The sequence below is a fragment of the Halichoerus grypus genome, chromosome 8 (genome assembly GCF_964656455.1).
Source record: "Halichoerus grypus chromosome 8, mHalGry1.hap1.1, whole genome shotgun sequence".
Classification (NCBI taxonomy): domain Eukaryota; kingdom Metazoa; phylum Chordata; class Mammalia; order Carnivora; family Phocidae; genus Halichoerus; species Halichoerus grypus.
The window spans coordinates 117,976,108-117,999,507 of NC_135719.1; the positions used below are offsets into that span (position 1 = coordinate 117,976,108).

At 40.0% G+C, this 23,400-nt stretch overlaps 1 long non-coding RNA gene across 1 annotated transcript in view; it reads right to left on the reverse strand.

Moving 5' to 3' along the window:
- The window catches only part of LOC118553214 (uncharacterized), a 253,574-nt gene that overhangs the window by 94,140 nt on the left and 136,034 nt on the right, over positions 1-23,400 (reverse strand). The window contains exon 3 of the long non-coding RNA XR_004925889.2: positions 4,306-4,466. This is a non-coding gene — a long non-coding RNA (uncharacterized LOC118553214). The remainder of the gene's footprint in view (positions 1-4,305; positions 4,467-23,400) is intronic.

Below are 23,400 nucleotides of genomic sequence, written 5' to 3' on the forward strand. Positions count from 1 at the left end.
ATTTTTTTATTACAAAGGGAAAAATAGTAACATTTCAGTGGAGAAACCTGATAGATATCACTTTAACTAACTGACCAAAGTTAATATCACAATAGCAGTAATGAGACAAATTGATATCACATGCTTCCTGATACAATGTACTAAGAAGAACACAAAATCACTTCTATGGTATTCCTGCCAAAAATGTATAACCTGTATGTAATCATGAGGAACCATCAGACAACTGAAAATGAAAGACATTCTCCAAAATAACTGGCAGGACTCTTTAAAAATGTCAGTGTCATAAGAGACAAAGAAAGACTGAGGAAGTATTCCAGATTAAGGAGTTGAAAGAGAAACGGCATTTTGTAGAATGTGTGATCCTGAATCCTAGAGAAGAAAACATTTTTTTCTTTTGCTATAAATGACATTAATGGGGGTAACTAGTGAAATTTGAAAGAGGTTTGTAAATTAGAAAACAGTACTGTATTTATATTAATTTATTTTTGATGCTCTCAAAAAGTTCAGAAAAATATAGAAAAAATGATAAATATAGTAGAGTTTAACATGAGAGGAATATGTGTGAAGGGTACACAAGAACTCTTTGCACTGTTTGTGCAATCTTTCTTTAAGTCTGAAATTATTTCAGGGTAAAAAGGTAAAACAGCAGGGGTGCCTGGCTGGCTCAGTCAATAGAGCATGTGACTCCTGATCTTGGGGTCATGAGTTCAAGCCTCACGTTGGGTCTAGAGCTTACTTAAAAAAAAGGGGAGGGGTTAAAACAACAAAAATATGTGACAGAAGACCTCAACAAGTGGAGCTCAAGAGACAAAGAATGTGAGGCCACATGAAGCTGAACTAGTAGAGAAAGGCCAACCCATGCTGTCCTCGAAAATCACGTTAAGATGTTGGTCTTTATCCTGAAAGCGAAGGGAAGCCACTGAAAGGCATAGGCAGGTAGATGTCATGATCAGATCAGCATTTTGTAAAGATCACTCGGTTGCAGGGCAGAGGAGAGAGACTGTAGAGCATCCAGAATAACTAACTATAGGAAGGCCAGTTAGGTGGGAACATCATGGATGGCAGTGGGCAAGTGGATGGATTAACAAGCTACTTGGTAGTTAGCAATGACAGTGCTTGGAATGGGCTGGAAATGGGAGAGGAGGGTGAGCAGAGAGAATGGGAGGAACTGAAATGGACCCCTGGGTTTCTCGTTTACATAATTGGGTAGACAACAGAGACCTCTCTCAGGGAAGATGGAAAGAGGACCGGGTTTGGGGAAGTCGAGAGTCTGACTGCGGGTGTGTTGAGGTTCAGTTCCCTCTGAGACATCTAGGTATGGCTGTCGGTAGGCAGGTGCACCTGCAAGGGGGTGGGAATGTAAGGTGGGGATGTGGCTGAGCTCCCCTAGAGAGCTGGGAGCAGGTACAGAGAGGAAAGAGTGCAGGGCCTAGGGGGGAGCCTTGAACACCTCTGTCGGGTCTGTCTGTGTTCTTTCCCTCATTTCATAGATGAAGAACAGGCTATACACCTAGTAAGTGACAGGGATTGAAGTGGAGTCTGACTTCCAATCTCTGCCTTCCCCAGTAGGTTCTCAAAAAGTTCAAGATGTAGCCTTGCCTTGGGTCCTTGGTTTTATGCAAAATCAGCCTGAAAAAAATGTATTAAGAAAGAGGTGACATGGAAGAAGAGATTTCCATATCCTCCTGTCTCTGGATGTCTAGTTAGGGAGGTTTTTTACCACTTAGGAAAAACAAAAAGCCAGACTTTCTTGTACAGGTTTCAAAGCTTGCTTCTTGTCTATCTTCAGAAGCCTATTGGAAGGACACTCTCCGTCTTATTGTAAGCAAATCCTTGTGTGTAAGGAGTAGTAAGAAGAATCTATCCCAGGTCTGGGCATAAATTTCCGTGGTTAGGCTTGGCTGAGTTGCTTCCTTCCTGAACTTTAATATTTGTCTCTAGTTATCACGTAAGAAATGGGAGCCAGCAGCAGCCAGCTTAGCTGGGACCCATGATAAAACTGGAGTAATCCCACTTCTTCTCTACTTTCTCATCTCAGGCCATGGCTTTATAACTGGACTGAGGAATTTCACGTGTTATTTAGAGATTCCATGTGTTACCTAGCAATTTCACGTCTAGGATTCCATTGACCTTTCCTCAGTTAAGCAACACAAACTCACAACTGTCCATTGGACATCTGGTGAGGAAGCCTAGGATAACTCCCAGCTTATGAGGCTGGCTGCTGGTGAATCCCAAATCCCTAGGATGCCATGGTGGGGTGTGAGAGGCAAGCCTTAGAACTCAGTGAACAGAAGCATTTAAAGTGACAGGCTAAAGGAAGAGGCACAATGATACGAAGTTCTGGGATAAGTCAGAAGCCCACCTGGGTTTTTAGACAGTTTTTAACCTTTTTAAGAACATTCACACATTCATTTGATCTTTCACTGTGCTTTACTGTCAGCAAGTATCCTCATATCCACACATAAGAGCAGTTCTGACCCCAGGCCCAAGACTTCTTCCCGAAACTCATAGTTATCTTTGGAAGGAACAGTGTATTTTTCAGACAAGCAGATAAATACAATGTTTATATATGCTGTTAACATAAGGGGAAGCTGGGTGAAAAGTAGACAGAAATTCTACTAGTTTTGTAACTTTTTCGGTATCTAAAATTATTTCAAAATAATAAAGTTTTTTTAAGATGGCATTCTACTATCTTCTGGTTTCTATCATTTCTGATAAAAGGTGAATGACAATTCAAATCATTTTTCTTCTGCTATAATATGTCATTTTTATAATATGTCATTTTCTCTGGCTGCTTTCAATATTTTCTCTTTATCTTTGGTGTTAGAGATTTGCCTTTGATGCATGTAGGCATGACTTTTTTGTATTTATTCTGTGTGGTTTTTTTTTTTTTAAAGATTTTTATTTATTTATTTGAGAGAGAGAGAATGAGAGACAGAGAGCATGAGAGGGAGGAGGGTCAGAGGGAGAAGCAGACTCCCTGCAGAGCAGGGAGCCCGATGCGGGACTCGATCCCGGTACTCCAGGATCATGACCTGAGCCGAAGGCAGTTGCTTAACCAACTGAGCCACCCAGGCGTCCTATTCTGTGTGGTTTTCATCGTGATTCTTCAATCTCTAAATTTATGTCTTTCAATAAATTTGGGGAATTTGCATCCATTCTATCTTTAAATATTTTTTCCTGCCTCAGTGTCTCTCTTCTCTCTGGGATTGCACTTAATATAGATTTCACAGTGAGATTCTCTTAATTTATTGCAACCATATTTTCCTTCATTAACAGTATTTATAATGGCCATTTATTTTTAAATCTTTGTATGCTGATTCCAAGAACTGATCCTAAATAATTTCTCAGGATTTTAGTCTGTTTTTGTCTTTTCTCTTAACACTGAGGAACATTTCTTGGTTCTTCACGTGTCAAGTAATTTTAATTTTGAATTGAATTAACCTTCTGAATGCTATGTTGTAGGGACATTGGATTCATTTTTACTCCTTCAAAAAATGTTGATGTTTTGTTCTAGTAGTTAGTGAAGTTGATTTGACTCAAATTGTAAATTCCGTCTCTTCGTTCAAATCTCACATCTGAGGTTTGGGTTTTCTCTGTGGTGCTTGGAGTATGTCCCTGACATGCATGGTTCATGGACCAGCCAGAAACTTGGGCAGAGTTTATACGCAGAATTTGGGACTCTGATACTCTCCTTTCCAGGATTCTAATCTCACTTTCCAGTCACCGTGGTATTCCTGATCTCTGTCCTCTGAATCTTTGGGACAAAAAGACAGAAGGACAGGTCTTGTATCAGAGTTTTGTCATCTCATACAGTACTAACTGTGGTCTGCCATCTGGCTAAAAGTCATAAACATGGGGATTTCCTCCTTATTGGTCCCTTCTTGCAGGTTTTCTCTCCCCTGCAGACTTTGGCTCGCCCCCTGCTGAAGATCATAGTTGTTCTCGCTGGGCTGGTGGGGTCCAGTGGGAGCCTACTCAGGCATGCCCTTAGCTGCTGTTTCCTGATCTGCTTCTCTCTGGGCCAGGACCACTTACTACTTGACACATGCCTCAAAGAAAAGAACTCAGACTCTTGGACTGATTTCTTAGCTCTTCTCTTTGCAGAAGCATCTTCAAGCTCTTGCTTACTCAGTAGCCTTGAACTCCAACTGCCTCTCCCAAGCACCATAACACAGCTGAAAACTGCTCGGCCTCTCTCCCTCTTCACAGCTGCCTTTTCTCTTAGCTTCAGTCCCTCTTCCCAGACCACTTAGGAACTGGCAAATGCCCCAGTTGAAAAATAGCACAGATTGTCCAGCTTACCTTGATGAGTTTCCCTTCTCTCTGGGGGTTTTGGCCTTCCTGTCCTGGCTGCTTTAGTAGCTCTCCAACATTTCAAACATGGAGTTTTGTTTTGTCTTTATCCATGTTTTCAGGTTATTCACGGCAGGAGGTTTGGTCTTCTACATGCTAGTTTGCCAGTGCTGGAAGTAGAATACCATCAGCCAAGTTTTTAAAAATCAACCTACATTTTTTTTTTTCTTAACATATATTGCATTATTTGTTTCAGAGGTACATCTGAGATTCAACAGTCTTGCACAATTCACAGCACTTACCAGAGCACATACCCTCCCCAGTGTCTATCACCCAGTCACCCCATCCCTCCCACCCCACCCCCACTCCAGCAACCCTCAGTTTGTTTCCTGAGATTAAGAATTCCTCATATCAGTGAGGTCATATGATACATGTCTTTCTCTGTTTGACTTATTTTGCTCAGCATAATACCCTCCAGTTCCATCCAGGTAGCAGGAGGGGAAGAATGAAGGGGGGGGAAATCGGAGGGGTAGACGAACCATGAGAGATGATGGACTCTGAAAAACAAACTGAGGGTTCTAGAGGGGAGGGGGGTAGGAGGATGGGTTAGCCTGGTGATGGGTATTGAGGAGGGCACGTTCTGCATGGAGCACTAGGTGTTATGCACGAACAATGAATCATGGAACACTACATCTAAAACTAATGATGTAATGTATGGCGATTAACATAACAATAAAAAAATTTAAAAAAAATCAACCTACGTGATTCACTTACACATAGAGCAACAAGAAGAAGCATTTAGGGTTAAATACTTATAAGACAAAAGTAGTTATAAAAATCAGAGTTTTAAAAATGTAATTCAAGTCAGTGAACTCCAGATATCATGGTGGATAAGAACATCTGCTTTGCAGTAGCCAGATCTAAACTCAAAGCTTACTCTGCTGCCTCCTAGACAAATAATGCTGGACAAATTACTTAAGTTTAGTTTTCTCACCTGTAAAAGGGAAATAATAGTATCTCCCTCCTTCTAACTAATAGTATCCTAATAGTTATTATGAGAGAACTAAATGAATTACTCTTCGTTAAAATCCTTGGTACAAATAAATATCCATGAGGTACAGGTATACCATGTATATGTATAGGATAGATAGATAGATAAATAGATAGAACAGTAATGCGTATATAACAGGGCCTAAAAATCGTTATGGATAAAGAAGAAGAGGACACAAAAGCCATAGTGTATTATGTATGCATTAGTTTTCTTTTGCTGTTATAACATGTTACCATAAACTCAGTGGCTTAAAAAAACACAAATTTATTATCTTACAGTTCTGCAAGTCAGAAGTCCAAAATGAGTTGACAGGGCTGTGCTCTTTCCAAAGGCCCTAGGAGAAAGTCCTTTGCCTTGCCTTTTCTAGCTTCCAGAGGCTGCCTGCATTCTTTGGCACGGGGCCCCACATCCCTCTGGCCTCCACTTCTGTTGCTGCACCTCTTTCTCTGACTCTGACACACTTGCCTCCCCATTATCAGGACCCTTGTGATTACATTGGACCCATTTTGGACCCATTCATACACTTCAGGATAATCTTCTCATCTCAAGATCCTTAATTTAAGGACATCTGCAAAATTCCTGTTATCATGTAAAGAAACATAGTCCCAGATTTGGGGGTTAGCATGTGGAAATATGGGGGCAGAGGCATTATTCTACAATATACCACAATATAACACCACCTTGAATTTAGTGCCATCCTTCTTACAACTGAGATAAGAGCCACCAAATACATTGGCTTTTAAATGAATTTGAGCATCCACTTAAGTTTCATCTTTATCATTGTTAACATGGTCCAAATCCTAAAAAATGGCTTTTTAAACCCCTAGGTAGCTACAATTCAGATTCCGAATTGCAAGACAGTAGGCAATCATTTCTTTCTTAGAGCCATCAATTCAGATAACATTCCTACAAGTTACCCAGGCTTTGGCCTTGAGTGAATGGTTTTCAAAAGAATTTCTATTGCCCTGCAAGTGTCGGAGAGATGATAAAATAAGAATCATTTGGCCATTATCTTCCTATTTTTTCTAAAAGTGCTGGATAGCCCTTTTTTATTTTCCAAGTAATTTTTTTCTTGCACAGACATCCTGGGGTTAGGCAATCAACTACTCTAGTAATTACACTATAATCTGTTCCTTGCTAGATTATCCCCCCTTTCTACATTACCTTCTTCCTTCTATATATGTATCCTCTTCCCCAGGGCCCCGTTAGCTCTCTGCCCACTTGAAACATCATTGTACAGGCTGTCTGCCTTTATCACCATCATCTAAGGACTTAAGACTTCTTCGTTTATAATGTAAATGCATTGGGCAGGCAACCTAACCATTGTAACCACCTGTCCCCCCAAGTGGAATGACCCAATAAGTGCTATTTCCATATCATTGTCCAATGCAGGTTGGTAGTATGTATGGGGTAGCTCTATGTTTTACACAGTAATTCAGGGACCCAGGCTCCTTCCACCTTGAGGCTCCACACTCCTCTGGCTCTGTGGAGACAATAGATGGAGAAAGAGAGAGAAGACTCACACATGGGAGGGTTTCATGGACCCTAGAAGTGGTATATGTCACTTCTGCCCACATCTGACTAGCCAGACTCTAGTCACTTGGCCACACCTAATTAAATACCCAAGGGTGTCTGGGAAAAGAGTCCCTGGGAAGAAAAGAAAAATATCTGGTGAACAAGTAAGTTCATACAGCAACAAATATTAGGTTATGTTGTATAGTAGATTAGATGAGAGGGGATATCATATAATGATACTGAGGATATAAAAATTGTGTATCATCTATATTCCTGGCTAGATGTTGATGTCTTCTAGGATAAAGATTTTATATCACTTTTTCTGCAACAGTATCTAACACAGTAGTTGCCCAATAAATGTTTGATGAAAGAATCATAGTGTATTGAAGCTAAAAGAGTCCATGGAGATTTTCTAATCTAAACCCTTCATTTTAAGAGTGAAGAATCAGAAATCTAGAGATGCTAAGCACTGTGCCCATGTTCACTGGCAGGGCCAGGACCCATTTATCTCATATCCCAGATCAAATGAGACAATCTTTGAAACCAACTTATCTTGTTTCCCCAGCCAAATGAGACTCTCTTTTTAACCAACTTATCAGAACTTACACATCTAAACAAGTATTATTTGCCCCTAAGAACTCTCCTTGCGAGTTCTTACACCAGTCAAATACTATTGCCATTTAAAAAATTTATGGAGCTTCCTCGTAGGAATTACTTTCATAGCCTATGGCATTTTCTTTAGAATTCCATTAATAGTGGCTGATAAATATTCATCCTTTGAGGATAGATTTCATTTTTGAGAAACCCAAGTTGTTTGGAGCCCATTTTGAAAGATAAAGGTGAGTGGAGGTGATCTGGCCACGCAATGTTGGGAAAAAAAAAATGCAGTCTTGATCCAAAAACAGGTAAGACTGTGCACCATTTTGTGACAGGCTCTCCTGCCTGATTTGCCAACCAGCTTGGGGAGAACTCCAAAAGAGGAGATGTGTTGGCATTTTGAGCAATGGCATCATTGTTGAAACAAGGGCATGGAGTCCTAAGGTGATTGGTTTAAACAGAAGTAATAGTGGGCTGAAATGTACATTCTAGTTTGTGTGACCCCCTCGTCAGACATACCTGTGCTGTGAAATGCCCATTGTAACTATTCTAGTGCCTTTAATACTCTACTAGCTCCTTATTCAGAAACCTGCCATAAGATGGGAGGAAGTGTTATTAGAAAAATGGGGGAAAGGGACACCTGGGGGACTCAGTCGGTTAAAGGTCTGCCTTCAGCTCAGGTCATGATCCTGGGGTCCTGGGATCAAGTCCTGCATCAGGCTTCTCCCTCTGCCTGCCGTTCCCCCTGCTTGTACGCACTCTCTCTCTCTCCGTCCAAATAAATAAATAAAATCTTTTAAAAAAAGAAGAAGAAGAATGGGGGAAAGATTTCTGGATAAGACAGTAGAAAGTTGGTAACCTGATCCACTCTTGTCATGGGAAATACTTAGAAAAATACAACAGCAAAAGGCTACAAAATGCTAGGAGGTTGACTGTGTGCCCCAATCAACCCTCCAGTTCAGGAGCTGAGAGGATTTTAAAGGCAACCACGTGCCCAGGGAGGATCCAAGAAGAAAACTGTTGCCCTTTCCATCAACAAGCCCCAAGTCAGAGAGCCTCTCCTCCTTAGAGATAATAACCAAACAAACAAGAAGCAACAGGGAACTCTGAGGAGAGTTTGCAACACAAACTAAAGAGAGCCATGCTCTAGTATAAAAGTGTCCAGGGCTCTGCATTACACTACATTAAGCTGGGGAAGAAGGAAGTCAGAGTTCAGAATCGTTGCTTTTGTTTTGTGTACTATATAAAAATGTAAACACCAGTCTCCTTACTTTACACTCACACCTGGCTTGTTTTGAGTAGCTCCCCGGCATTTCCCTGAACGGTCCAATTTAAAGATTTTTCCGTTGCATAATTACACTCTTTTGGTAAATTACCATTTTGGTAAATTTTGAGCAAGGGCCCCGCATGGAGGGAACCGAAGTGTCGGGCATGCACTTCCAAGGAAAGTGCTGTTAGTGTAATGGGGATATTTTCTAAAGTAAACATTCATTTTGGGAAATAGAAACGTATGCTCCTGTGGCCATGACATAATAATCCAATGATTCAACAAAGACCCCGGTCTAGAAAGTCTTTAGCTGGGCTCTTCTGCCCACACAACCACACATGACCAGCAATCACCGTGGTTCCGCCACCCAGCCATCCTTCCTCAGGCTGAGCTCTAACGTCTCCTGCAGGTGACCCTGCCAGGAAAAGGGAGACATGCACAGGCACTGCTGGGCGACCTGTCCAAGCACAATGGCCTGACCCATCTAGCTGCCTCACCCCAACAGCTGAGCCTCTGAAAATATTTTTCCCCTTGGACCTTTAGATCCCACTTAGCTGAGGAAGTGTGGAGCCTGGCCGCACCCTCCTGAAGGAGTGGTAATTCACATACACCACCCCTGGGAGTGTCAACTTTCACCTCCCCGCAGTCACCTCCAGATTAAACTGTCCTCGGTGAAGAGTTGAAGAGTCCAAAGCCGACCCCTCTCTGCCCAGTCCTGCGACTGACTCCACCTGGGATGAGGGGCCCAGCTGTGCTCTTTTCTGCCTCCCACGTCTTCAAAAGTACTAAAGCCCCAGCAACTGGAATTTAGCTGTCAACTTTGCTGATGAGGAAGCAGGAAAATTAGAAACCATTTCCCGGCCTACAGCTGTGTTGGACCCAACAAATGCTAACTGGAGCAAAAAGTCATAGCTGGGCATGGAAGTCAGAGGCCAGCACTGAGGCTTCGGGAGCCAATGTATTGACTGAGAAAGGGGCATTTTAAAATAGTCATGTTGCTGCCCCTGACTCCTACTTTAAAGGAGGCTTCTCTGATAATTGAGGGTTGTTTAAAATCTGATCTCCTCTGTTAAAACAAAACAAACAACTTAGAAATGCATCAAGCAGATTCCCTAGAGACCAATATAACCCAGAAAATGTAATAATGCAAAGCCTAGGCAGCTGAGTTTTTATTTGTGCCTAGCTTCAGAAAGCCAAACCCCTAAGGGCTCTGAACCCAAGGTTCATTTATTCTTAATAAGCTCAGTTCCAGGGGTGCTGTCAGCCTCCAGCTAATGACAGCAACCCCAGCAGCTGGGGTAGCTGGATTCCAAAGAAGAGTGAGGATCTAATTGAGATAAGAAATATAAGCATGACTCATGCCACCATTCGTTAGTGACCAGACCCTACATCTCATGTTTTTAACAACTAGTTCAGCATGAATTCTCCAGCTCCCAAAAAGAGAGCACTTCTCCGTGCTAATCAAAATGACACTGGGGATGAAGGCAGTAACAGGCCCCTCAGTGTCCATGGATCTAGTTCCACGGCTGCTCAGAGAAGCTGGTCCCGGCTCACAAAATACAGAGGGGGGCCTGCCCAATGTCACACTCCAAACTGGCTGTCTCCTGGTCATGAGAGTCTTCAACCCAGCTGACAAGTCATGAACTCTCATTTCATTCCCTTCCCAGTGTTTCCTTCCTGATGGATCCGAGGCTGCTAGAGCCTGTGTGCAGTGAAGGATCTGTGGCAACAACTTAGCTGTAACTCTGGTCAGGCTGGTCTTGTAAAGCAACCATCCTAACATAGGCCTCACCCAAATCACCTTCCCTGGGCTGCCAGACTAACTCAAGTGATCCTCCCTAGTCTCTTGGTCAGCCCTATCTATAACAGAAGCAAAGCATTTCCAAAACTGTGTCAGCCAAGGAACAGAAAGAAGTTAACTGGCCCACAAGTGAATGGTTCTTGTTCTAGATGGGCCTGGGTTGTGTTTCCCTAAAGGAACATGGAGAGGGGTTTCCTAGCTGAGGATACATCAAAACAGACTGAGAGATATTCTCGATAGAAATAGCAGTATAGAAATGCTAAACCTAGGAAGCTTCTCTGATTTCTGGTTCCCGCCTGTGTGCAGCAAAGGCCAAGTTCATAGATGTATGCTCCAGGAAGACCTGGAGTTTTGCTTTTCACTGATCTGTAGTGTGGATTCTGTACTGTGTAGGATTCTGTAGTCTGACTCATAGATTCAGATCGCCAGGTTGGACCTCTCCTCGGGTCTGGGTCTGCAGGACCAATGCCTATTCAACATCTCCCCTTAAACATTTCAAATGACTCTTGAATTCAACCCAGCCCAAATGAGATTTGAGATATTCTCTCCAAACCACCTTCTCTTCCTATGACCTCTCCATGGGTGTTCCCATCATCATCACAGTCCCTTCAGGCAGAAACAAGGAGTTGTCTTTGACATATCCCTCTCCATCACCAACCCTCATATCCCATTGATCATGGAGTCCTGTCTATGTTATTTCCCAAATGTCTCTCAAGTATGCCCCCCTCACCATCTCTCCAGTCACTCTCTCTCTAGTCCAAGCAACTGATATGTCTCTCCCAGCCTACTGCCAATGACTCACTCCTCTTTGGTCTTCCTACTTACATACAATTCTCCAGACAGTATCCACAGTGACCTCACCGTAATACAAATCTGCTGTCACTCCCACATTTATACCATCCAATTGCTTCCCATGGCTCTCGGGACAAATGTGAAATCCTTAGCGTGGCTTATAAGACTTTCCACAGCCTGGCTCCTGCCTACCTCTCCAGCACCTCTGGCTGCTCTCTAAGTACATCAACTTTTCCTCAGTTCCTCTCAGGTGCCATGCTTACCTCCTAGGGCAGGAACATCGCACTCAGAGCTCATTCTCCCTGAAGTACTCGTCTCCCTCCCCTTCGTGGTCACTTCTTCAGGGACTCCTCTCTGACCTCCTAACCAGGGCAGCCCTCCTGCTGCACACGCTCATGAGTAGCACGTACCCTCCTTTTCAAAGCCCTACCACACTTATTTGCTGCTGTTGTTGTTTGTATGATTAGTGGACTAGTCTCTCTCTCTCTTCCAGTTTGCTGTAAGCTCTGTGAAGTCCATTTCTGCTCATTAAGGTGTCCCCTTATACAAGGATGCATAGCTGGCATTCAAATATCATTGAAGAAATTCATTAAATTAAGTGCCAGGAGGCTATAAAATAATGTCTACAGAATCTTGAAGGAAAAATGTTATGACCCAAGAGATTGCTTTAAGTTTTAATTTTACTTGTAATGCTTCACACATTCCTTGCTTTAAAAAAATTAAAATCTTATAGTTAACACAACAGGGTCGTTGATCACTAACCACCCCCAACACCACACACACACACACACACACACACACACACACAGACTCAAAATACCCATTCCTTACTTAACATAGATAATAACTGTTGAAAATTCCATATGTAACCTTCCAGAATTCCTCTGTACCTCTACATATATGCATGAATAGTTCATACTAGTTTGTGAGAATGAGGGGATAAGTCCTCAAGAACTTTAAACTCAGATAGGTTGTTATTTACCTGGAAAGACAACAAAACATTTCCAGATATACGAGCACTAAAAAATATACCACTCATATATCCTTGAAAAAAAAAAGCTTTTAGAAAATTATTTCATCTAAGGGAAAATAAAAATTGTGATAACAAAGATTTCCATGGGTCATCTCCACACAGTTTAGACTCCAGAATTGTTATGTTTTCAGATGAGCTCTGTGGTCAGAGGAAAGCTTTCTTTACAATGTTTCAAATTAATTTAAAAAAAAAAGCGATGTTTCAAATTATTTTTCCCTTTTTGCTTCCACACCTTCCAGTGTGCCAGGAAACTGGGTCTTGAGCCATATTTCCCATTCCCCAGTGATTGCTAGTTCTGTTTAATAACATCAAAAAACAATAATAATGCTGTTCTAGTCCTTGCTAATTATGATCAAACTCCATGTGGATAGGTTGCTGTCCCAGGAGAATTGCTAGAAAAAAATCTCTTTTTTCTTTTCTCCACAAAAGCATAGCTGTAGGAAGAACATATTGTTCATTTTATTGCCAAGGAAATTGAGATAAGATTAGCTACTTTAAAACTCATACAGCTTTTTTAAGTAGTAAAGGATAACAAGCCAGATGCTCTCTGTTATTTCACTTTATCTTTTATCATTTTCATCTAGTATCTATGGAGGTATCTGTGTTATTGGTGCTTAAAAATCAATACACAAATGAACTATGTTTTAAAATACATATAAAAATAAATACACCAAAATGTTAACAACTGCTATATCTGAATTTAACTATTCATTCAAATAAATATTCATTGAGACCCTAATATACGACAGATACAAAGGATGAAGCAATGGACAAAACAAACAAAGGCTAGTCAAATTTTGGCTGCCTTATCTATATTTTATACTTTATAAAACTTATACTTTCTACAAGTTTGAACATTTCTCATACTTCTAGGTTCATTACCATTAAGCTATTAGTAATATTCTTTTGTAATATTCTTACACTTGTCTGCTTCAGTTTTGTCCCTGTTTCATTCTTGGTATTACTACTTTGTGGCTTCTGCCTTTTTTTCTTAAGTAATCCCGCCAGAGATATATCTATTTCTTAAAGCTTTCCAAAGAAAAACTTTGTTTTCTTGATCACTCTAGTGTTACTTTTTTTTTCCCCTAGATCAACCATTCCTGGGTTTTGTTGATTATTTTCTTTCTTCTATGTTTTTAGAAGTTATTCTATTCTTTTTAACTTCATAATTTGGATGCTAAGCTTATTTATTTCCAGACTTCTTTTCTAATATGAGCATAATAGGCCATAAATTTCCCTCTAAGTACCACATACACTTGACTATAAATTTCCCTCCAAGTACCACTAACTACCACACAGTTTAATATGTCATCATTCTTTGCTGTTCAGTTCTAAATGCAAAAGATTCATGTAAGTAATACCTACAATCTGTACATTGCTAGTTTACAACAGCCACAATCCGTCACAGTCTATACCTGATCCACATTTCCCAGTAATTCCCAAACAAGAGGCCATAGAGTACCAATTAGCATTAATAGCATTATGAATAAGTACGAATCTGGGCATAAACTCTGTCTTTAAGACCTGAATACAAAGACTGGCCAAACAGGCTAAGACCACACGGCAATCATTCCCTGTGAAGGTGTCAATCCATTAATTTGGTAAACAACCTAATCTTACGTTTTCTCATCCTGTACAAAAATTCTTCCCCAAGGATCCTTGGGAAGTCATTTTCCTGACTATCTCATTAGGCATCTATACCTCTGTTTATGTATACAAGTCTTTAACAACAATTTAGCTAGTGCTCAATTCAGTTACTGCTTTTTGCTTATTTTTCAATATTTTTTAATTCCCATTATTTTTGACATATGGATTATTTAGAAGTAAGTGTCAAAGCTGACAAATGTGGGTTTTCTTAAGTTTTTTTTGTTTGTTTTTAATTTCCAATTTGTTAGCTTTGCAGTCACTGTATATGATCTGAATAATACCAGGTCTTCAAATGTGAAGACTTGCTTAATTGCTTAGAATGAATTTTTATAAAAGTCCATGAAAACTAGTACAAATATATCTTCTCCAATTGCTCGGTGAAGTGCTCTATATGCCCATTAAAACAGTCTTTCTATTCGTCTTGTTCAAATACTCTATGTTCTTATTGATTTCTTCTTTTATCTGCTTTATCTATCAATTATTGAGAGACGTATATTAAAACTCTTACTTTGATTGTAGCTTTGTCTTTTCCTCCTTGAAGTTTCAGCAGTTAAAAACTATGTAATTAGGTGCATCCAAGATTAAAATTGTTATATCTTCCTGGTGAATTGAAAACTTTAATATTTAGACACCTTCTTTATCTCTAGTAAGACTTTTGCCTCAAAGCCTATTTATCTGACAATAATATACATGGTTATGCCAAATTCTTTTGGAATTTTTTCTCATCCCTTTACTCTCAACCCTTATATGCTCTAATGTTTTAGGCATGTTTCAGAAAAAGCCATTGGATGGATTTTTTTTTTTAATTCAGTGTGACAAGCTTTGTCTTTTAACCAAAGAGTTCAATTTTGTAAAAGTTATTGTGATTACCAAAAAATTTGGATTCATTTCCAACATCTCATTTTGTGCTATTCTTATTCTAGTTATCTTCTCTTTGATTAAATTTTATACCATTTCCATTTCATTTTTCCCCTCTACTAGTTTGGAAGTTGTACTTTTTATTCTATCCCCTTAATGCTGACCCTGGACATATTAATTACACATCCATTTTAACATAATGTCTACAATTAAGGATTGTAATTAAAAAGAGTTAATCCTTTTTCTTAGCAATATTTGAATATTACAACATTAATTCTTCCCTCCCTCCTCTCTCTCTCATATGCACTCACAGTGAATTAATAAATCATATGCAATTCTTACATAGAATTCAAGTTTTCTTTTGCTATTTCAGCTTCTCAAATTAGACATTATTGTTATTCCTTCACAAATGTTTGTTTATATTTAGATGTGCTTACAATTTTACCTACTCATCATTCCTTCTTGAATCTCAAACCTTCCTTGCAGAACAATTTTATTTTTATTTGAAGCACATCGTTTAGGAATTCTTTCATGATGATCTACAGGCAGTAAATCCTTCCAGGTTCAGTTTGTCAAAACATGACTTTATTTACCTTCGTTTTTGAAAGATCATTTCGCTCAGCACACAATATGAGATTGCTTGTTATTTTCTCTCGGCCCCTCAAAGATACCCCACTGCCTTCTGGATTCTACTGTTGCTGTTGAAAGTCAGTTGTACCTTCTTTGTGGGTATTCCCTCTTTTCTCTCACTGCTTTTAAGATCTTTTCTTTGACTATTGTGTTCTTCCCTTCTACACTTCAGTTGCACGTCAGTGCAGACACAACGATATGTGTGAGTGTGGGTTTCTTTTAATTATTAGGCTTGGGATTCTTTGAGTGTAGTGACCCTGGGATCGATATCTTCTATTCATTATGAAATATTTTCAGCTTTACACCTTCTAATTTTCTGAGAGAGAGAGATTAGACATGTATTGGAACTTGTCTTCCTATTTATCCATCTCCCTTAACTTCTCTTTTCTATTTGCCATCTTCATGTCTCCCTGCAATGAATTCTGTGAAATTTATCTAGATCTTTAGATGTGTCTTTCAACTTCTTAAATCTCAACCCAACTGTGTGAGTCTGCTATTTAACCAACACATTAGTTTTCTGATATTCATCATTTTATTTGTCAGGCAAAGCATTACCTTGATACCAAAGCCAGATAAGGACACTATAAAAAAGGAAAACTACTGACCAATATCCCTGATGAATATAGATGCAAAAATTCTCAACAAGATACTAGCAAACCAAATCTATTAGTACATTAAAAAATCATGCACTGTGATCAAGTAGGATTCATCCCTGAAATTCAAGGATGATTCAAAATATGCAAATCAATAAATGTGATATAATACATTAATAGAATGAAAAATAAAAATCGTATGATCATCTCAATAGATGCAGAAAAAGCATTTGACAAAATTCAATACCCATTCATGGTAAAAAAAAAAAAACCAACTCTCAACAAATTGGGTATAGAAGGAACATATCTCAACATAACAAAGTCCATACAAAACAGGCACACACACACACACACAAAAAAACAGGCTCACACCTAACATCATACTCAGAACAAGACAAGGGTGGCTACTCTCACCATTCCCATTCAATGTAGTACTGGACTTCTACCTAGATCAATGAGCAAGAAAAAGAAATAAAAGGCATTCAAATTGGAGGGAAAGTAGTAAAATTCTCTGTTTGAAAATGATATGATATTATATCTAGAAAACCCTAAAAACTCTACCAGAAACTGTTAGAACTAAAAAGCAAATTCAACAAAGCTGCAGTATATGAAATCAACATAAAAGAATCGGTTGTGTCTCCATACACTAATGACAAACTATCTAAAAAAGAAATAAAGAAAGATACCTCATTTATAATAGCATCAAAAACAATAAAATACTTAGGAATAAATCTATACACTGAAAATTATTAGACATTGATGAAAGAAATTGAAGAAGATACAAGTAAATGGAAAGATATGCTGTGTTCATGTATCAGAATTAATATTGTTAAAATGTGCATACTACTCAAAGCCATGTATTAATTCAATGCAATCCCTAACAAAATTCCGTTTTTTACTAAATAGAAAAAACAGTCCTAAAATTTGTATACAACCAAAAAAGACCAAAAGCCAAAGCTATCTTGAGAAAGAAAACTATAGGCATCACACTTCCTGATTTCAAACTATATAAAGTTTTACTTTGTACTATAAAGTTTACTATATAATCAAATTAGTATTATACTGGCATAAAAAAAGACAGATTGACCAGTGGATTAGAATCAACAGCCCAGAGACAAACCCACACATATATGGTCAACCAATATTTGACAAGGGAGCTAAGAATACTAAATGGGGAAAAGATAGTCTCTTCAATAAATAGTGTTGGGAAAGCTGGATATTCACATGCAAAAGAATGAAACTGGATCCCTATCTTACATCACTAACAAAAATTAACTTGAAATGGATCAAAGGCTTAATTAAATATAAGACCTGAACTCATGAAACTTCTAGAAGAAAACATAGGGACATAGGGAGCAAGTTCCTTGACATCAGTCTTGGCAATGATTTTTTGGATATAACACCACAAGAAGCACAAGTTATAAAAGCAAAAATCAACAAGTGGGACTACATCTAATTAAAATGCTTCTGCACAGCAAAATAAATGATCAATAAAATGAAAAGACAACCTACAGGAGAAAATATTTACAAATCATATGTCTGATAAGTGGTTAATATCCAAAATTTGTAAGGAATTCATGCAACTCAATAGAAAGAAAGAAGAAAGAAGAAAGAAAGAGAGAGAGAAAAAGAAAGAAAGAAAAAGAAAGAAAGAAAAAGGGAGAGAGAGAGAGAGAGATAAAGGAAGGAAGGGAGGAAGAAAAGAAAGAAATAATACAATTTAGGGGTGCCTGGGTGGCTCAGTCGTTAAGCGTCTGCCTTCGGCTCAAGGCCATGATCCCAGAGTGCTGGGATCAAGCCCCGCATCGGGCTCCCTGTTTGGCGGGAAGCCTGCTTCTCCTTCTCCCACTCCCCCTGCTTGTGTTCCCTCTCTTGCTGTGTCTCTCTCTGTCAAATAAATAAATAAAATCTTAAAAAAAAAAAAAACCCACAAAGAATACAATTTAAAAATGGGCAAAGGACTATAATAGACATTTTTCCAGAGATAATATTTGAATGGCCAATAGGTCCATGAAAAGGTGCTCAACATCACTAATCATCAGGGAAATATAAATCAAAGCCACCAATGAAGTATCACTTTACACCTCCTAGAATGACTATCACCAAAAGACAAGAGATGACAAGCACTGGTGAACAGACTACCTTGTACATTGTTGCTAGGAATGTTATATGGTACAGTTATATGGAAACCAGTATGAAGGTTCCTCAAAAATCCCACTTCTGTGTATATATGCAAAGGAAATGAAATCACTATCTTGAAGAGATAGCTGCACTCCCATGTTCACTGCAGCATTATTTATAGTAGTCAAGACATGGAAACAACCTACATGTCCGTGACGGATGAATGGATAAAGAACTGTGTGTGTGTGTGTGTGTGTGTGTGTGTGTGTGTGTGTACATACACACAATGGAATGTTATTTAGCCATTAAAAAAAAAGGAAGGAAATCCTGCCATTTACAACATGGATAAATCTTGAGGTCATTATACTAAGTGAAATAAGTCAGACAATGGAAGGGCAAATACTATATGATCTCACTTATATGTGGGATCTAAAATAATAATTTTTAAAAACCTCATAGAAACAGTAGATTTGTGGTTGCCAGGAGTAGAGAGTTGGGGGTGAGGAATAAGTGAAGGTACCAAAGGGTACAAACTTCCAGTTATAAGATAAGTAAGTTCTGGGGATCTAATGGACAGTATGATGATATCACAATACTATACTGTATACTTGAAAGTTGCCAAGAGAGTAAATCTGAAAAGCTCTCACCCCTTCACACACACACAAATGTTATGTGAGGTGATGGATGTGTTAAGTAACCTTATTGTGGTAAACATGTTGAAATAGACACATATGTTCTATCATCACATTGTACACCTTAAACTTACTTGATGTTACATTACAATTATATCTCAATAAAGCCAGGAGGAAAAAGTACTCTCCATGTTACCCCATATTGACATAGGGCTGGCTATAGGTTTATTATTTTTCCTGAACCATTCCATCATGTAGCTATATATTTCTGAACATTGGAAGGGTCTGATTTGTATATATTTACCTACTATCTATCTTTCTTTCTGCTCATCTGACTCCCTCCTCAGTTGCTCCCCTACTATTATTTGCCATTGGCTGGTGCCCTTTGGTCTCTTCCTTAGACCTCCCACCCCTACCTCCCAGGCTCAGCACAGGGGAGTCTTATCTTCAAATTAAATTTGCAGGGCCTAACACAGTGCCTGAGCCATAGAAGACCTTCAGTAAATGTCTGGTGAAGGGTAGAAGGGCCATCCCATGGTTTTTTGAATGATGGCCTTCTGGAAGGCCAACTGGAAGATTGTTTTCCCCTCATATACATACAAAAAATTCCCTAGTGCAACTAGGCACAAAACCTCAAACTCCATCATTACAAGAACATGCTTTAAAAAAAAAGTCCTGTTGTCTGAGAACTTTATTAAAAATAAAATGCAAGAAGGCCAGTAGCCCTGACAGGAGTGACAAATCAACTTGTTTTCACTCATGGTTGCTTTACCTCTAATCTTCTAATGACTTAAACTAATTAGACAGACAACTGAGAGAGAATTATGAGCCTGGATTCAATTCACAACAGTCAAAACAAATGCTTGAGACTATTTTCTGGGCACTGGGAGAAAGCAGAAACAGGCCAGCTAAAGTCCAAAGGCAGATTAGATTCAGGTAGGGTAACAAGCAGGAGGGCGCAGCCTCAGTGTGGAGGGCCGGCATCTGCCTACAAAGTTGTTTGAGGTTCAAGTGACACAAAATACGCAGAAGTCTTGATGAACTGAAAAGCCATAAGCAAATCTTGGGGCTTCTTATTATTGTATAAAGAAAATGCTTGTGAACTGCTGGGAAGGCTGTCAGTCCATTCAGGATTCAGGCTGGCGCTGGCCCTGTTCAGCTATGGGTGGAGGAAAAGCAGGGTGTGTTTAGGAGGCTTCAGACTTTGTGCTTGTCTACATTGCCATGCTCCTGGTTAGCAACAGACAGAAATAGACTTCTTGTGTAATTTACATCATGGGGAGTGATTACGACAAATCCCACAAGTGCTTTCAGGGATATTGAGTCAATTGGGTTGTTTTCTTCACCCTGGGGAGTTTCCTCTCAGCAACCTGAGCACCAAGCAGGTGAATCCCCAGCAATCCACCTGCACAACCCCCTGCCCACCTTCTCCTTCCTTTTAAACACATCTTAAGGAGCAATCAGCCCTTCAGGGCCCAAGGACAGCTCCTTGTTGAAATGCTTAGCCAGCACACCAGGGTAAGGAGGACACGTAAGGCATAAAATCCGCTTCCCAGGGCAGACTTACTCTGGGAATTCTCCTCTCAGCTTCATACTCTCCTGCCCTTACAGCTCTTAGCTAATTTTTAGAACGAAAACAAAATATGATTCCTTAATATCCAATGCTTTATTTGTTCAACCTGAATATAGGGGTTTAGCATAGACTGAGGGAATTAAACAAAGAGGCTTGCACTGGTAGTCATCCATTCGATGAATCCCAATTTGAGTTCAAAAATGATAGGAGAGAAAGACCATGAGGGCAAACAGAACAAGAGATCCAACCCTCCAAATAATCGGTCTTTGCTTAGAGACATGTGTTCAGGGGATTCTAAACAAGAATTTTAAATATTGGACACTGAAAAATTTGTAAAGGTCCTTTTTCCCTTGTCTCCAAAAATCCCATCCCCCTTGCCATAGCCTCTCCCCACAGGACCAGAACAGACCACTCATATTTTAGTGGAAAAAGGAACCACCCAAAAAAGAGAAGTTAAGAAGATATATATGGAGATAAAAGATGGCAGCTTGGTAAGGATGACAGCTTTGTCACAGCCCAGGCTCCTTCCTCACACTGCATATGCTTCCACACGCTTATCCTTGTCCTCCGGCTGACCCCCCTTAACTGACGTTGTGATAACTCAACCAAAGAAAACCCAAGGACTTTTGTTTGTCTCTCCAGTGCCTCTGTGGCCCGATGTTGTACCTATTTTTCTAGCCTGCTCTCCCATGGACTCTGGAACCAGACCACCGGGTGTCGAATCTTGCCTCTGCCATTTACCAGTGGGTGACCTTGGGCAAGTTCCTCGGGGTCTCTGTACCTCAGGATAATATATTTCACAGGTGCTATCCTGACCTATTTTTGAGATCATAGCTACAAACTTCTCAATTCCCCTTTGCAGACAGTTTGCTAAACTTACACCCCCACTATTTTCCTTAAGGGGCTCTAACACTCGGCGGATACCACATACCTACATCCAACTGCTGTCAACTGTGGAGAGATGGACCTTCTTCCTCACACTTGAAGAATCCCCGGACGCCTGTGAGATTTTGCTGAGCTCACGCCACCCCCCCCCCACCCCGGCCAAGCCACCCAAGCCACCTCCTACAGCACCAGCTGGCCGCTCCCTTCGCCCACACACAGGGGTGTGTGGCTCTGTATGGCAGCCTTCTTTCTTTGGGAGCTGTAAATAATCAAGAGTTTTGCCTCTCATCTTTCTCAGGATCATTGTCTTATGTCCTGCCTTTATCAGAATCTAACAAATGTTAGGTTGGGGGAAATTGGAGGGGGAGACAAACCATGAGAGACGATGGACTCCAAGAAACAAACTGAGGGTTCTAGAGGGGAGGGGGCTGGGGGGAGGGGTTAGCCTGGTGATGGGTACTAAAGAGGGCACATACTGAATGGAACACTGGGTGTTATACGCAAACAATGAATCATGGAACACTACATCAAAAATTAATGATGTAATGTGTGGTGATTAACATAACATAATAAAAAAAACAGTCTCCTCGTTTGTAAAATGAGTATAATTAGTATTATTGGTTATAACTACCTCAGAGCGGTGTTATGAGAATTAACGGATTTATTATTTGGAAAGAGGCTACCCCAATATTTGTGAAATAAAGAAAAGAAGCGGTCAGATCTAACCACAGGAGATTGCCTGGACTTGGTATCCATATTCCATCTCTGTGACTTTACTCTCAGCTGCTGCTTCCTGCAGGATTACTGGTTTTCCCCAGCCATGCTTTTTTTTTGAGGGGGGGTGTCCAAATCTTTCCTATTCTTTAAGTCTCAGTTTAAATGCCGTATCTTTTGTGTCATTTGGGTTGTGATCCTCTTGCTCTGAGAAACCTGAGCATCACGCGAGTGAGTCGCCAGCAATCCACTCCCTACCGTCCTTTTAAAGATACCCTACGAAGCAATTGCACCAACAAGGATGAGCCTCGATTCCTACAACCAAAGTAACCTGTTCCTCCATTTAACTCCCGCAGCACCTAGTTCTTAGTCACATAAAATCACAGACCTCTGAAGCAGGAAGGAAGCCAAGTGTCAACATGTGTCAAGCAGAAGCTCAGTCTACAACATTTCCAGCACATGGCCTTCCGGCCTCTGCTCAAGAGGGGCAGGCATTCGAGTCTGGCCGTTGGTAGCTCTGACAGTGGAGAAGCGCTGGCTTTCTAGAATGTCACCCAGTCCCCTCTGCAACTTCAGAAGCTCTCGTGCTTTCCTCTTCTCTTTTCCCAGATCCTGGTTCTACCTTCACTCAATAAAGTTCTAGAGTACAGGTTGCAAAATAGCAGCTCACAGGGCCAAATCTATGGGGGTTTTAAATCCTATGTAGAGATTTTCTTCTTCATAGTGTTTTTGATTTGTGAAAATAATTGCCAACCTTCAAAAACAGAGATTTCATATAAATCTCTGGATTTCTGCCTCCTTTTTAAAAATTGAAAGATTTGGTTATGTGGAGCCCACAATTCCAGGAGGCAATAATGAGCTGGGGCTGAACAGGGGCTGCCTCTACGAGGGGCTATGCCCCCTCCACAGTTCTTGCCTGACCTAGGGCACTTCAGGTTCATTATGTCACCTGAATGTTTCCTTTGCAAATTTGAGTTTGAAACTCTTTTGCATGTAGGTGTACAATTTTCCCAGCACCATTTATTAAAGAGACTGTCTTTTCTCCCTTCTATATTTTTGCCTCCTTCGTCATAGATTAATTGACCATATAAGTGTGGGTTTTTTCTGGGCTTTCTATTCAATTCCATTTATCGATGTGTCTATTTTTTGTGCCAGTACCATCATGTTTGTATTACTATATACTACTACTATATGCATTATGCTATGTGATTACTTTGAAGTAAAAGTAGAAATCTGGAATTCTGATAACTCCAGCTTTGTTCTTCTTTCTCACAATGGCTTTGGCTATTTGGGGTCTTTTGTGGTTCCATACAAATTTTAGGATTATCTGTTCTAGTTCTGTAAGAAATACTATTGATATTTTGATAAGGATTGTATTGAATCTATAGATTGCTT